Here is a 16,601-nt window from a genome sequence, read left to right on the forward strand (position 1 = left end):
CAGCTATAACCCACGGGGAAACGGGCAGGTGGAGAGGGAGAACGCGACCGTGTGGAAGGCTGTCCTTCTGGCCCTGCGGTCGAGAAATCTCTCAACCACCCGCTGGCAGGAGGTCCTACCCGATGCCCTACACTCCATTAGGTCACTCCTCTGCACGGCCACAAATGAGACCCCTCATGAGCGATTGTTTCTCTTCCCCAGGAAGTCTACCTCCGGGGTCTCGCTTCCACCTTGGCTGACGGCTCCAGGACCTGTTCTTCTCCGGAGGCACGCGAGGAGCCATAAAACGGACCCCCTAGTTGAAAAGGTCCGACTGCTCCACGCCAACCCCAGTTACGCCTACATGGAGTACTCCGACGGCAGGCAAGATACGGTTTCCCTCCGGGATCTGGCGCCCGCTGGATCCTCCACCACAGACGCCCCTTCCCGCGCCGCTCCCCTGCAGGACCCGTCGCCCCCTACAACACACCCCCTTCCGGCCCTACCACCCGTTGGTGAGCTCCTACCGTGCTCCTACCTTGCGCCCCCCCTTTACACACCCCGCCGGCGCCGGCTCCGCTACCCCCGGCCCTGCCTAGTTCCTCTGCCCCGACCCGGACCGAAGCTCCGACCGCTGTGCTCCCGGATGTGCCCTCAACCGGGACGTCCGTGCCCGCCGCACCACCGCCCGAACTGAGGAGATCGAGGAGGACGATCCGGCCGCTGAGACGGATGGACCTATGATGGCACTTCACCCCCGCCGGACTCCTTTTTAAACAGGGGGTGAATGTGATGAACGGTTACTGCCTTATCATCATGTAAGGTGATGTCCCCTTTAAGACCAGGCTTGGAACCCTGGGGACTCCGCCTCTGGCTCCGCCCATCTGGGAGCCATACATAAAGGCCAGCCTCATGGTCTGTATAGCAGTCAGCTCTCGTCCAAATCTGTAGCATAGTTATTAGCCTAATAAAGCCTTCTTTACAGTTTAATCTCTAAGCATCATTATTGAGGGTACCTCACTGACGGTGCCCGAGTGGGCTAGAAATCCGATCTCACAGCTTTGTAATGATAGCAAAGCAATGCTGAAACTCTGCACACACGTTCCTTACTTTTCAATGAGTGATGACAGTGAACCTGGTCACGGACCCTGATTTGTGCTCATACTGTTATCAAACAACAGTAAAAGACAAAACAAAAATCCTTGTCTTTCCCTCCCATCAGACTATGAACTGTCTCTTCGTTCAACGTTCAAAAGCTAATGAAAATAAACAGCACTTCACCGCGACCATCCAAAAATAGGTTTAAGACGATAAACATTTCTGATCAATGGAGTTGCTCTGATCAGGAATGACCATGAGTTGAAATTGGAGCTGTTCCGTTGGATGATTTCCAGGGGGGGGGGGGGGGGGGTCTAGATATTCCTGTAATGTGAGGCGCTCAATTATTTGATACGTTTTAAAAAGTCGCCTCCTGTCCAAAATGGGATAAATATAATAATCTTTATTATTGTCACAAGTAGGCTTACATTAACACTGCAATGAAGTTACTGCGAAAATCCCCTAGTCGCCACACTCCGGCTCCTGTTCAGGTATACTGAGGGAGAATTCAGAATGTCCAATTCACCTAACAGCACGTCTTTCGGGATTTGTGGGAGGCACCCGGAGGAAACCCATGCAGACACAGACAACCACTGTGCTACTACCATGCTGCCTAATCTGTCTTGGTAAACCAGTAACAGGCTGATTTACTGCTGACTTTTAAAATGGCGTCACTTATAATAGAGAATATATGCAATTGCTATTTCCTATCATTTTTAGAAGTTTTGTTTTTCTGTATCTCCAGTTCTCTCGCCCCTCCAAAGCAGCGACTACTGCTGGGCGGGCCCACAGTTACTGGCTAATCTCTATCAGCGGCTGTTGTATTGTCACATCAAGTATACAACACAGAAACAGCCCATTTGGCCCAACTGCTCTGTGAGGTGTCTCCACACATCCCAATTCATTTGTTCTGCTTTCTCCGTGTGCTTATCTCACTCCCCCTTAAATAAATTAACAACATTTGCCTCAACTACTACTGCATCCTTACCACTCTTTGGGTTAAGAAATTTCTCCTGAATTCTCTAATGGATTTACTAAGGACTTATCTTACGATGGTCTTCCCATAAGTGGGTTTCCCCAACAAATGAAAACACCCTAACAAACTCTTTCATTATCTTCTACAGGAAAGAGACCCAGCCTCTTCAGCTTTTCCTAAGAACTATATCTTTCCAGTTCTGGTGTCGTTCTTGTGAACCTTTTTTTTGCAACTTCTTCAATCCCTTGACATCTTTATTTTTTATAATGTGAATATCAGAACTGTAGAATCTTAGAAATCCTACAGTGCAGAAGGAGGCCATTCAGCCCATCGAATCTGCACCGACTCTCTGAAAGAGTATCCTATCTAGGCCCATCCCCTCGCCCTATCCCTGTAACCCCACAAAACGTGCACATCTTTGGACACTAAGGGGCAATTTAGCATGGCCAATCTACCTAACCTGCTCATCTTTGGACTGTGGGAGGAAACCGGAGCACCTGGAGGAAACCTACGCAGACAAAGTGCAAACTCCACAGTCACCCAAGACAGGAATTGAACCCAGGTCCCTGGTGCTATGAAGCAGCAGTGCTAACCACAGTGCCACCCATGCCGACTCCTAGCCGAGACTAAGGATCCGTACATGTTTAACACCTCTACTTTTCAGTTCTATTCCCTTAGGGTTGGCATGATAGCTAAGTCCAATCCTCTCCTTAACATTTACATGGCTGCACTTGCTACCAGAAAATTCTGGCAGCTTTTTACCCAGCTCTGACCCAATCACCACCCCAGTTAAATGGTGGATGTTAAATGTTAGAAAACTACAATTACAGATGTTCTAGTACTACCTGATTAGCAATATTGTGCAATTCTTTCACATTTAATTGTGAAAAATGCTCCCTAAACCCACGCTTCTTTCCCAATATCTTAACTAGTCTTTTTGCCAGAATCTTCAATTTTGTAATTTACTGCATCGTCGGCAATGTGAGGCTGTATTCATTAACAAAGTGAAAAATTTAAGCATTTTCATACCTGACTCCACTTTTTGTTTCATCCAAAATGTAAAAAAGGTCTCTCTTTGGAGAGAGAGGCACTTTGTTTGTGTGGACAGAACCAGTCAGCTATTTCCTGATTGATTGGTTTTCAGTTCATTGTCAGTGGAAGATCTGACGTTTGTAGGAATTGAACCCTGTCTAATTGCACTCAAGATGACACAAAGCTCACTTTTTCCTCAGCCACTAACATGGCCAGCTCAAATTGCAGTGATTAATTGTCAAGTAGGTAGAGTACACCTCAGATATAAATACCAGAGTGTAACAGTAGATTGTGGTGCTGCCAGAGTTTTGTGCCAACTGCAAGTCATAAAGTCAAATATGGCCTAACCTACTTCACTTTTTGCAACAGCTGAATGATTCTCCCACCACACACTCCCTTTCAATTTTCTCCCCAAGTGAGGAGTTTTTTTCATTGTTATTGGCTGGGTAGTGGGTGGGTTCACAGTTCAAATCCTCAACAAGGTTGCTACTGGGTAGTGTAATCCTTACAATGCTGAGCACGTCAGGAATTCAAATTCAGGTTTGAGGAGTTATGAATTTAATAAATGTAGTCATTTGTGGGCTCATGTGATAAAAATGACTTCGAATTCTGCTGTTCTTCCATGAAAGTACAACAGGTTTGCTACTGACTGGAAAGGAAGGGATTCTGTCACCTCCTCCCCCCGTTTGGTTAACATATCATTTCAGGACTTCCGGTTGCAGCTATGCCTAGGTAGGTCGCACGTTCGGCAGATCCCGCCGGGAACGGACTTTTGGGCTCTTCAGAGGGACCCCAACAACAATTGTTCGACGGCTTCCAGTGTGGGAAGGTGACAGCAAGGTCCCCCCGACATTATATGGATTGGACCAGGAGTGGAACGGCTAAAAAAGTGATCCTGGTGCAGCGAAAAGTGCGAGGGAGGAAAAGCAAGATGGCGACGGGTGGAGGCCAAGTAGCGTGGGCGCAGTGGTCGCAGGAGCAGCAGGAGTTTCTTAAACGCTGTTTCGAGGAGCTGAAGACAGAAATGCTGGCACCAATGAAGGCGGCGATTGAGAAGCTTGTGGAGACCCAGAAGGCCCAAGGGGCGGAAATCCGGGAGGTGCGACAAAAAGCTTTGGAGAACGAGGATGAGATCTTGGGCCTGGCGGTGAACGTGGAGGCGCACGAGGCGCTGCACAAGAGGTGGGCGGAAACATTTGAGGACCTGGAGAATAGGTCGAGGAGGAAGAATCTTCGGATTCTGGGTCTCCCTGAAGGAGTGGAGGGACCCAATGCCGGGGCATATGTGAGCATGATGCTCAATTCGCTGATGGGCGCTGGAGCTTTCCCGAGGCCCCTGGAGCTGGATGGGGCTCATCGGGTCCTGGCAAGGAGACCCAAAGCCAACGAGCCGCCAAGGGCTGTAGAGGTGAGGTTCCACCGCTTTATGGACAGAGAGTGTGTCCTGAGATGGGCCAAAAAAGAGCGGAGCAGCAGGTGGGAGAACACGGACATCCGAATTTACCAGGACTGGAGTGCGGAGGTGGCTAAGAAGAGGGCTGGTTTCAATCGGGCTAAGGCGGTTCTCCATCGGAAGGGGGTGAAGTTCGGGATGCAGCAGCCAGCGCGATTGTGGGTCACATGTCATGGGGGGATGTTTACTGTGTTTACTGCGTTTGGGTAATGTTCTTTTTGTTTGAGTGCTGGGTGGGGATGGGTGAATGGATTTGATGTGGGGGCTGTGGGAGAGTGTGGGCGTCGGTGTTGGAGGGGCAGGGCCCCACGGTGGAAGAGGGGGGTGGAGGCCCGGGGATGGGGAGTTGGGGGAAGGCCGGAAAAAGGAGCTGCGCCAGAGGGGGCGGGGCCGGCTCAGGAAAGAGCGAGCTTTTTCCTGTGTTAGGGAAGGATGGGGGCGGGGCCGGGGGGAAGTGCACACTGACTGCCAAGGGGTGGGGGGATTCTCACACTGGGGGGGGTCGATGGAATGGCGGGACAGGCCGGGGTCAGCAGGAGTCAGCTGACTTACGGGAGTGTCATGGGGGGAGCAAAATGGATAGATGAGGATCTAGCAGAGGGGAGGGGGGGGGGGGGGAACTGGGTTGCTGCTGCATTGGCCAAAAGGGAGCTGGAAATAGGAGAGGTAGTCGGGGTGGGGGTCCGCCGCCTGGGCGACTGGAGGGTGCGGGAGGCGCAGGCACGTGGCTGGCCTAGAAAAGGAGATGGCTAGTCGGCGGGGGAGGTGGGGGTAGCCCCCCCAATCTGGCTGATAACTTGGAATGTGAGGGGCCTGAACAGGCCGGTCAAGAGGGTCCGGGTGTTCGCGCACTTAAAGGGATTGAAGGCAGACGTGGTTATGCTCCAGGAGACACATCTGAAGATGGCAGATCAGGTTAGGCTGAGAAAGGGATGGGTAGGGCAGGTCCTTCATTCAGGGCTGGATGCGAAGAACAGAAGAGTTGCAGTACTGGTGGGGAAGCGGATGTCGTTTGAGGCACTGAATATTGTAGTGGATAATGGAGGTCGATATGTGATGGTGAGTGGTAGGTTGCAGGGGGTGCGGGTGGTACTGGTGAACGTATATGCCCCAAATTGGGATGATGCCGGATTTATGAAACGCATGCTGGGTCGGATTCCGGATCTGGAGATAGGAAGCTTGATAATTGTGGGGGACTTCAATACGGTGATGGACCCAGCTCTGGACTATTCTAGGTCCAGGATGGGTAAGAGGCCGGCTGCGGCCAAGGTGCTCAGGGGGTTTATGGACCAGATGGGGGGAGTGGATCCATGGAGGTTTGCCAGGCCGCTGGCCAGGGAATTTTCCTTTTCCCATGTCCATAGAGCCTACCCCCAGATAGATTTTTTCATTTTGAGTAGGGCGCTAATCCCGAAAGTGGAGGGTACGGAATATTCGGCCATAGCCATCTCGGACCACGCCCCGCATTGTGTGGAGCTGGAGTTATCATAGAGTTATCATAGAAGTTACAGTGCAGAAGGAGGCCATTCGGCCCATCGAGTCTGCACCAGCTCTTGGAAAGAGCACCCTACCCAAGGTCAACACCTCCACCCTATCCCCATAACCCAGTAACCCCACCCAACACTAAGGGCAATTTTGGACACTAAGGGCAATTTATCATGGCCAATCCACCGAACCTGCACATCTCTGGACTGTGGGAGGAAACCGGAGCACCCGGAGGAAACCCACACACACACGGGGAGGATGTGCAGACTCCGCACAGACAGTGACCCAAGCCGGAATCAAACCTGGGACCCTGGAGCTGTGAGGCAATTGTGCTATCCACAATGCTACCGTGCTGCGAGGAGGAGAGGGACCAGGGCCCGCTGTGGCGCCTCGATGTGGGACTGTTGGCGGATGAGGGGGGGGTGCGGGGGTGTATTGAAAGATATTTGGAGGCCAACGACAACGGGGAGGTGCAGGTGGGGGTAGTCTGGGAGGCGTTGAAGGCGGTGGTCAGGGGAGAGCTAATCTCCATTAGGGCCCACAGGGAGAAGAGAGAGTGGAGGGAGAGGGAGAGGTTGGTGGGGGAGATTCTAAGGGTAGACAGGAGGTATGGAGAGGCCCCGAGGAGGGACTACTCAGGGAGTGATGGAACCTCCAGACGGAATTCGACCTGTTGACCACGGGGAAAGTAGAGGCACAGTGGAGGAAAGCGCAGGGGGCGATGTATGAGTTTGGGGAGAAGGCGAGTCGGATGCTGGCACATCAGCTTCGTAAGAGGGAGGCAGCGAGGGAGATTGGTGGAGTTACGGATAGAGGGGGGAATACGGTGCAGAGTGCGGTGAAAATAAACAAGGTATTTAGGGACTTCTATATAGACCTGTACAGGTCTGAGCCCCCAGCGAGGGAGGAGGAGATGCGACGATTCCTAGATCAGCTGAGGTTCGGGGACTTCCGGGTGCGGCGGTGACCAGCTAAGTCGCACGTTTCGGCAGCTCCCGTTGGAACGGACCTTTGAGCTCTTAATAGGAGCCCCAACGGCAATTTAAACGGCCAAAAACACGGTAAACCAGAAGGGAATCCCCCCCGGACACGCATGGATAAGGGAGAGGATAGCGGCCGCATTACGGAGGATCCTCTGGAGCAGCGGCAAGGAAGGGAAGCTCAAAGCAAGATGGCGTCGGAAGGTGGCCGCTTGTTATGGGGCCCGGACCAACAAGAGTTTATGCGGCGCTGTGCGGAAGAGCTGAAAAAGGAGTTGAAGAAGGAGCTGTTGGCCCCGATATTACAGGCGATTGAAGGGCTAAAGGAGGAGCAGAGGACCCAAGAGCTGGAGCTTCGGGTCGTGAAGGCAAAGACTGCTGAAAATGAAGACGAAATACAGGGCCTGGTGGTGAAGGCAGAGACGCACGAGGCACAGCACAAAAGGTGTGTGGAAAGGTTGGAAGTACTGGAGAATAACTCGAGGAGGAAGAATCTAAGAGTTCTGGGTCTTCCCGAAGGCGCAGAAGGGGCGGACGTCAGGACGTATGTGAGCACGATGCTTCACTCGCTAATGGGATCGGAGGCCCCGACGGGCCCTTTGGAGGTGGAGGGAGCTTATCGAGTTCTGGTGCGAAGACCGAAGGCTGGAGAAATACCCCGAGCTATAGTGGTGAGGTTTCTCCGCTATAATGACAGAGAGACGGTCCTCAGATGGGCGAAGAAAACTCGGAGCTGTAGGTGGGAGAACGCGGTGATCCACGTATACCAGGATTGGAGTGCGGAGGTGGCGAGAAGGAGGGCAAGTATTAATCGGGCTAAGGCGGTGCTTCACAAAAAGAAGATCCAGTTTGGAATGTTGCAGCCGGCGAGATTGTGGGTCACACACCAAGGGAAGCACCACTACATTGAGACGGCAGAAGAGGCGTGGACATTCATTGTGGACGAGAAGCTGGAATAGTCGGGCAAGAGAAAGAACTTTTGGGACAAAGTGGTGGGGTGATTATGTGGGGCGTGAAAAAGGGGGGGGGGATGGTTTTTTCAATTTGTTAATTTTGCGATCCTGGAACTTTTCTCTCTTCCCCATGTTTGGGGGGGGAGGTGGGGAGGAGTATGAGGAACTGTGGGCGCCGGCCATTAGGGGCGGGGCCGAGCCGAGTGGGAAACGCGGGCTTTGTTCCCGTGCTATGGTAATTATGGCGGGAACAGGGACGCAGGAAGGAGGGGGCCTTGCACAGTGGGGGCCGAGGACAAGGGGGAAGCCGAGGTCAGCCAGAGTTCGCTGACTTCTGGGAGCAACATGGGGGGTGCAACTACGCTAGAGGGGGATCTAGCGGAGGGGGGGGAGGGGGGGTCAACTAGGTTGCTGCTGCTAAGGAGAAGGGGGAGCTGTTATGGGATGGGGTGGTCGAGGCGGGAGGGCCCCATCGGGGGGATATACGGGTACGTGGGAACCGGGTGAGGAGCTGGGTTAAAAAAGGGGATGGCTAGTCGACAAGGGGGGGGGCGGGTAAAGAGCCCCCCAACCCGGCTGATCACGTGGAACGTGAGAGGGCTGAACGGGCCGATTAAAAGGGCACGGGTACTCGCACACCTAAAGAAATTAAAGGCAGATGTGGTTATGTTGCAGGAGACGCATCTGAAACTGATAGACCAGGTCAGACTACGTAAAGGATGGGTGGGGCAGGTGTTTCATTCGGGTTTAGATGCAAAGTACAGGGGGGTGGCTATCTTAGTGGGGAAACGGGTACTGTTTGAGGCAAAGACCATAGTGGGGGTAGATATGTGATGGTGAGTGGCAGATTGCAAGGGGAGGCGGTGGTTCTGGTGAACGTGTATGCCACGAACTGGGATGATGCAAGTTTTATGAGGCGGATGTTGGGACGTATCCCGGACCTGGAGGCGGGAAAGTTGGTAATGGGGGGAGACTTCAATACGGTGCTTGATCCAGGGCTGGACCGATCGAGGTCCAGGGCCGGGAGGAGGCTGGCAGCGGCCAGGGTACTCAAGGACTTCATGGAACAGATGGGAGGGGTAGACCCCTGGAGATTTAGTAGGCCTAGGAGTAAGGAGTTCTCATTTTTCTCCCATGTCCACAAAGTATACTCACGGATAGACTTTTTTGTCTTGGGAAGGGCACTGATTCCGAAGGTGACAGGGACGGAATATACGGCCATAGCCATTTCGGATCACGCTCCACATTGGGTAGACCTGGAGGTAGGAGAGGAAAAAGAACAGCACCCATTTTGGAGAATGGATATGGGCTTATTGGCAGATGAGGGGGTATGTTTAAGGGTGAGTGGGTGCATCGAAAGGTACTTGGAGCTTAATGACAATGGAGAGGTTCAGGTGGGAGTGGTCTGGGAGGCGTTGAAGGCAGTGGTTAGAGGGGAACTGATATCCATAAGTGCACATAAAGGGAAGCAAGAGGGTAAAGAAAGGGAGCGATTGCTGAAAGAACTTTTGAGGGTGGACAGGCAATATGCGGAGGCACCGGAGGAGGGACTGTACAGGGAAAGACAAAGGCTACATGTGGAATTTGACCTGCTGACCACGGGTAAGGCAGAGGCACAGTGGAGGAGGGCACAGGGTGTACAGTATGAGTATGGAGAGAAGGCGAGTCGGCTACTGGCCCATCAATTGAGGAAGAGGGGAGCAGCGAGGGAGATAGGTGGGGTGAGAGATGAGGAGGGAGAGATGGAACGGGGAGCGGAGAGAGTGAACGGGGTGTTCAAGGCATTTTATGAGAGGTTATATAAGGCTCAGCCCCCGGAAGGGAAGGAGGGAATGATGCATTTCCTGGATCAGCTGGAATTCCCTAAGGTGGAGGAGCAGGAGAGGGCGGGACTGGGAGCACAGATTGAGATGGAGGAGGTGGTAAAAGGGATTGGGAGCATGCAGGCGGGGAAGGCCCCGGGACTGGACGGATTCCCGGTGGAATTTTATAGGAAGTATATGGACCTACTGGCCCCGTTTTTGACGAGAACCTTTAATGAGGCCAGGGAAAGGGGGCAGCTGCCCCCGACTATGTCGGAGGCAACGATATCGCTCCTTTTGAAGAAGGAAAAAGACCCGCTGCAGTGTGGGTCCTACAGGCCCATTTCCCTTTTAAATGTAGATGCTAAGCTCCTGGCTAAGGTGATGGCGACGAGGATAGAGGACTGTGTCCCGGGGGTGGTCCACGAGGATCAAACTGGGTTCGTTAAGGGGAGACAGCTGAACACGAACATATGGAGGTTGCTAGGGGTAATGATGATGTCCCCACCAGAGGGGGAGGCGGAGATAGTGGTGGCGATGGACGCCGAGAAAGCATTCGACAGAGTGGAGTGGGATTATCTGTGGGAGGTGCTGAGGAGATTTGGTTTTGGAGAAGGGTATATCGGATGGGTACAGCTGCTGTATAGGGCCCCGGTGGCGAGCGTGGTCACGAACAGACAGAGGTCTGACTACTTCCGTCTTCATAGGTGGACGAGGCAGGGGTGTCCCCTGTCTCCGTTACTGTTTCCATTGGCGATTGAGCCCCTGGCCATAGCACTGAGGGGCTCCAGGAAGTGGAGGGGAGTACTCAGGGGAGGAGAAGAACACCGGGTATCTTTGTATGCAGATGATTTATTGCTGTAGGTTGCGGACCCAGTGGAGGGGATGCCTGAGATAATGCAGACACTTAGGGAGTTTGGGGAATTTTCGGGGTACAAATTGAATATGGGGAAGAGTGAGTTGTTTGTGGTGCATCCGGGGGAGCAGAGCAGGTGCATAGATGACTTACCGCTGAGGAAGGTGACAAGAGATTTCCGGTACTTAGGGATTCAGATAGCCAGGAGTTGGGGAACCTTACATAGGCTTAATTTAACAAGATTGGTGGAACAGATGGAGGAGGATTTTAAGAGATGGGACATGGTGCCCATGTCACTGGTAGGTAGGGTGCAGGCGGTCAAAATGGTAGTCCTCCCGAGATTCCTTTTTGTGTTTCAGTGCCTTCCGGTGATGGTCACCAAGGCTTTTTTCAAGAGAATTGCGAAAAGTGTCATGAGTTTTGTGTGGGCCGCGAAGACCCAGAGAGTGAGGAGGGGATTCTTGCAGCGTAGCAGGGATAGGGGGGGGGGGGCTGGCACTACCGAGCCTAAGTGAATACTACTGGGCCGCCAATATCTCAATGGTGTGTAAGTGGATGGGAGAAGGGGAGGGAGCGGCGTGGAAGAGATTGGAGATGGCGTCCTGCAAAGGAACCAGCCTACAAGCAATGGTGACGGCGCCGTTGCCGTTCTTCCCGAAGAAATACACCACAAGTCCAGTGGTGGTGGCAACACTAAAAATTTGGGGGCAGTGGAGACGGCATAGGGGAAAGACTGGAGCCTCGGTGCGGTCCCCGATAAGAAATAACCATAGGTTTGTCCCGGGGAGAATGGATGGGGGATTTGCCCTACATAGGGTAAATCCTACGTAGGGTAAACTCGTCGTCCTCGTGCGCCAGGCTAAGCCTGATACAATTCAAGGTTTTACACAGGGCGCATATGACCGGAGCAAGGCTCAGTAAATTTTTCGGGGTAGAGGATAGGTGTGGGAGATGCTCGAGAAGCTCAGCGAACCACACCCACATGTTTTGGTCATGCCCGGCACTGCAGGGGTTCTGGGTGGGGGTGGCAAAGGTGCTTTCGAAGGTGGTGAGGGTCCGGGTCGAGCCAGGCTGGGGGTTGGCTATATTCGGGGTTGCAGAAGAGCCGGGAGTGCAGGAGGCGAAAGAGTTTAAGGACCGGCACCATTACTTTGAGACGCCGGAGGAGGCGTGGACCTTTATTCAGGCCGAAAAGTTGGACACGGACTGAGGGTCGGTTATGAGGGGAGGTCGCGGGAGGCTACTGTGGTTACTGTGCTTTGGGGGATGTTGGGGGGTGTTCTATTCTGTTCTGTATTGTTTCCTTGGGTGCTGGGTGGGGTAGGGTGAAATGGTTCGAAGTGGGGGTTTTGTGAGAGTGTGGGCGTCGGTGGTTGGAAGGACGGGGCCCCGTTGGGGTGAGGGGAGATGGGAGGCCTGAGGTGGGAGAGCTGGGATTAGGCCGCAAAAGGGAGCTGCGCCAGAGAGGGCGGGGCCAGTCTGATGGAAAGCGCGGGCTTTTTGCCGCACTAGGGAAGGGGGCAGGGCCGGGGGGGGGGGAAGGGCGGTGTTGGAGAGGAGCGCCCGCTGATGGACAGGAGGCGGGGGGGGGGGGGGGGAGACTACCACACTGGGGGGTCGATGGAGTGGCGGGAATAGCCGGGGTCAGCAGGAGTCAGCTGACTCACGGGAGTGCTATGGGGGGAGCAATGCAGCTGGGGGGGACCTAGCTGGGGGGGTGGGGGGGGGGACTGGGTTGCTGCTGCATTGGCCAAAGGTGAGCTGGAGCTCGGAGAGAGAGTCGGGGCGGGGGTCTGCCGCTGGGGGGAATGGAGAGTGCGGGAGGCGTGGGCACGTGGCTGGCCTAGAAAAGGGGATGGCTAATCGGCGGGGGGGGGTGGAGGGGGAAGCCCCCTGATCCGGCTGATAACTTGGAATGTGAGAGGCCTGAACGGGCCGGTCAAGAGAGCCAGTGTGTTCGCGCACCTCAAGGGACTGAAGGCAGATGTGATTATGCTCCAGGAGACGCATTTGAGGGTGGTAGATCAGGTTAGGCTGAGAAAGGGGTGGGTAGGGCAGGTTTTCCACTCGGGGTTGAACGCAAAGAATCGAGGGGTGGCGATTTTGGTGGGGAAGAGGGTGTCGTTTGAGGCGCTGAGCATCGTGGCAGACAATAGAGGTAGGTATGTGATGGTGAGTGGTAAGCTGCAGGGGGTGCGGGTGGTATTAGTGAATATATATGCCCCGAATTGGGACGGTGCCGGATTTATGCGCCGCATGTTGGGCCGGATTCCAGACCTGGAGGCAGGGAGCTTGATAATGGGGGGGGGGGACTTCAACACGGTACTGGATCCAGCATTGAACCGCTCCAGGTCCAGGAGGGGTAAGAGGCCGGCGACGGCCAAGGTGCTGAGGTGGTTTATGGACCAGATGGGAGGAGTGGACCCATGGAGGGTTGTCAGGCCGGGGGCCAGGGAATTTTCTTTTTTTCCCCACGTCCATAAAGCTGACTCCCAGATAGACTTCTTCGTTATGAGCAGGGCACTAATTCCGAGGGTGGAGGGCACGGAGTATTCAGCCATAGCCATCTCGGTGGAGCTGGAGCATTGGGTGGAGCTGGAGCTGGAGCTAGGGGAGGGGAGGGACCAGCGCCCGCTGTGGCGCCTGGATGCGGCTTGCTGGCGGATGAGGTGGTGAGCGGGCGGATCCGGGGGTGCATTGAAAGTTATCTGGAGGCTAACGATAATGGGGAGATGCAGGTGGGGGTGGTCTGGGAGGCGCTGAAGGTGGTGATTAGGGGAGAGCTCATTTCCATTAGGGCCCACAAGGAGGAGAGGAGAGAGAGGGAGAGATTGGTGGGGGAGATTTTAAGGGTGGATAGGAGGTATGCAGAGGTCCCCGAGGAGGGACTACTCAAGGAGCGACGAAGCCTCCAGGCCGAGTTCGACCTGTTGACCATCAAGAAGGCAGAGGTGCAGTGGAGGAAAGCGCAAGGGGCGGTGTATGAGTACGGGGAGAAGGCTAGCCAGATGTTGGCACACCAGCTTCGGAAGCGGGAGGCAGCGAGGGAGATTGGGGGGGGGGGGTAGGGATAAAGGGGGGAACACGGTGCGGAGTGCGGTGGGAATAAATGGGGTATTTAGAGACTTTTATGAGGGGCTGTATAGTTCTGAGCCCCCGACGGAGGAGGGGGGGGGATGCATTGATTTTTGGATCGACTGAGGTTCCCGAGGGTGGAGGAGCAGGTGGCTGGGCATGGGGCATCGGTAAGGCTGGAGGAGCTGACTAAGGGGCTTGGAGTATGCAGGCGGGGAAGGCACCGGGGCCAGATGGGTTCCCGGTGGAATTTTACCGGAAGTACATGGACCTGCTGGGCCCTCTATTAGTGAGGACTTTCTTTTTTAAAAAAATATATTTTATTGAAATTTTTTTCCCTGAGCAACATTTTTCCCGCTTACAAAACAAGCGAAACGATAACAGTAACAAAACAGAAATTTTTAAACTTTTTAACAATAATAATAATAATAATAATATACAAATAACAAAACCTCGTACTCTATTGACCTATACTTAACTGAGCCTCCCCCCCCCCCCCCCCCCCCCCCCGCCCCCCCCCCTCCCTCCTCCCTGGGTTGCTGCTGCTGGTCATCCGTCTTCCCTCTAACGTTCCCCGAGGTAGTCGAGAAATGGCTGCCACCGCCTGGTGAACCCTTGAGCCGATCCTCTCAGGGCAAACTTTATCTGCTCCAGTTTAATAAACCCCGCCATATCGTTTACCCAGGCCTCCAGTCCGGGGGGTTTCGCCTCCTTCCACATGAGTAGGATCCTGCGCCGGGCTACTAGGGACGCAAAGGCCACAACGTCGGCCTCTTTCGCCTCCTGCACTCCCGGCTCTTCCGCAACTCCAAATAGAGCTAACCACCAGCTTGGTTTGACCCGGGCATTCACCACCTGCGAGATCACTCCCGTCACTCCCTTCCAATATCCTACCAGTGCTGGACACGCCCAAAACATATGTGCGTGGTTTGCCGGGCTCCCGCCACACCTCCCACATCTGTTCTCCACTCCAAAGAACCTGCTCAATCTTGCCCCCGTTATGTGTGCTCTATGTAGCACCTTAAATTGAATCAGGCTAAGCCTGGCGCATGAGGAAGAGGAGTTTACCCTGCTTAGGGCATCAGCCCACATACCCTCCTCTATCTCCTCCCCTAGATCTTCTTCCCACTTTCCTTTTAGTTCGCCCACCGACTCCTCCCCCTCTTCCCTCATCTCTCTGTAAATCTCTGACACCTTGCCCTCTCCGACCCACACCCCTGAAAGCACCCTGTCCTGTATCCCCTGTGTCGGGAGCCGCGGAAATTCCCTCACCTGTTGTCTAGTAAACGCCCTCACCTGCATATATCTCAAGAAATTCCCCCGGGGTAACTTATACTTTTCCTCCAGTGCTCCCAAGCTCGCAAAAGTCCCATCTATGAATAAATCTCCCACCTTCCTAATTCCCAACTGGTACCAGCTTTGAAATCCTCCATCCATTCTTCCTGGGGCGAACCTATGGTTGTTCCTGATAGGGGACCCCACCAGGGCTCCCCGCACCCCTCTCTGTCGCCTCCACTGTCCCCATATGTTCAGTGTTGCAGCCACCACCGGGTTCGTGGTGTACTTTTTCGGTGAGAACGGTAGCGGCGCCGTCACCAGCACCTCTAGACTCGTCCCTTTACAGGACCTTCTCTCCAGCCTTTTCCACGCCGCTCCCTCACCCTCCATCATCCATCTACGTATCATTGCCACATAGGCGGCCCAATAATAATCTCCCAAGTTCGGTAGTGCCAGTCCTCCTCTGTCCCTACTGCGCTGAAGGAACCCCCTCCTTACTCTCGGAACTTTCCCTGCCCACACAAAGCTCATAATGCTCCTATCTATTTTATTAAAAAAGGTCCTGGTGATTAAAATAGGGAGACATTGAAATACAAATAAGAACCTCGGGAGGACCATCATCTTAATTGCTTGCACCCTGCCCGCCAGCGATAAAAGCTGCATGTCCCACCTCTTAAAGTCCTCCTCCATTTGTTCTACCAGCCGTGTCAGATTAAGTCTGTGCAAGGTTCCCCAGCTCCTAGCGATCTGAATCCCCAAGTATCGGAAGTTTCTTTCCACTTACCTTAGCGGTAAGCCTTCTATCTCTCTACTCTGGTCCCCTGGATGTATCACATATAATTCACTCTTCCCCATGTTTAACCTATACCCCGAAAATTCCCCGAACCTCCACAAGATTCGCATAACCTCTATCATCCCCCCGTTGGGTCCGACACGTATAGCAATAGGTCATCCGCGTATAACGAGACTCTGTGTTCTTCTCCCCCTCTAGTCACCCCTTTCCATTTCCTGGAGTCTCTCAGTGCCATGGCCAGAGGTTCAATTGCCAGCGCAAACAACAATGGAGACAGCGGGCATCCCTGTCTTGTTCCCCTATATAATCGGAAATACTCCGATCTATGTCGACCTGCAACTACGCTTGCCGTCGGTGCCCCATAAAGTAGTCTAACCCAGCGAATAAATCCGTTCCCAAACCCAAACCTCCTTAACACTTCCCATAAATACTCCCACTCCACCCTATCAAATGCCTTCTCTGCGTCCATTGCCGCCACTATCTCTGCCTCCCCCTCCACTGAGGGCATCATTATCACCCCTAATAGCCGTCGCACGTTAACATTCAATTGTCTCCCTTTTACGAACCCTGTCTGGTCTTCGTGCACCACCCCTGGGACACAGTCCTCTATCCTCGATGCCAGCACCTTTGCTAGCAGTTTGGCGTCCACGTTCAATAGTGAAATAGATCTATAAGACCCACACTGCATCGGATCTTTGTCCCTCTTCAAAATTAGCGATATCGTCGCCTCCGACATTGTCGGGGGTAGTGTCCCCCCTTCCCTGGCCTCATTGAACGTCCTCGCCAACAACAGGGCCAACAAGTCCACATATTTTCTGTAGAATTCCACCGGGAACCCGTC

This window comes from Scyliorhinus torazame, chromosome 7, assembly GCF_047496885.1.
Source record: "Scyliorhinus torazame isolate Kashiwa2021f chromosome 7, sScyTor2.1, whole genome shotgun sequence".
Lineage (NCBI taxonomy): Eukaryota > Metazoa > Chordata > Chondrichthyes > Carcharhiniformes > Scyliorhinidae > Scyliorhinus > Scyliorhinus torazame.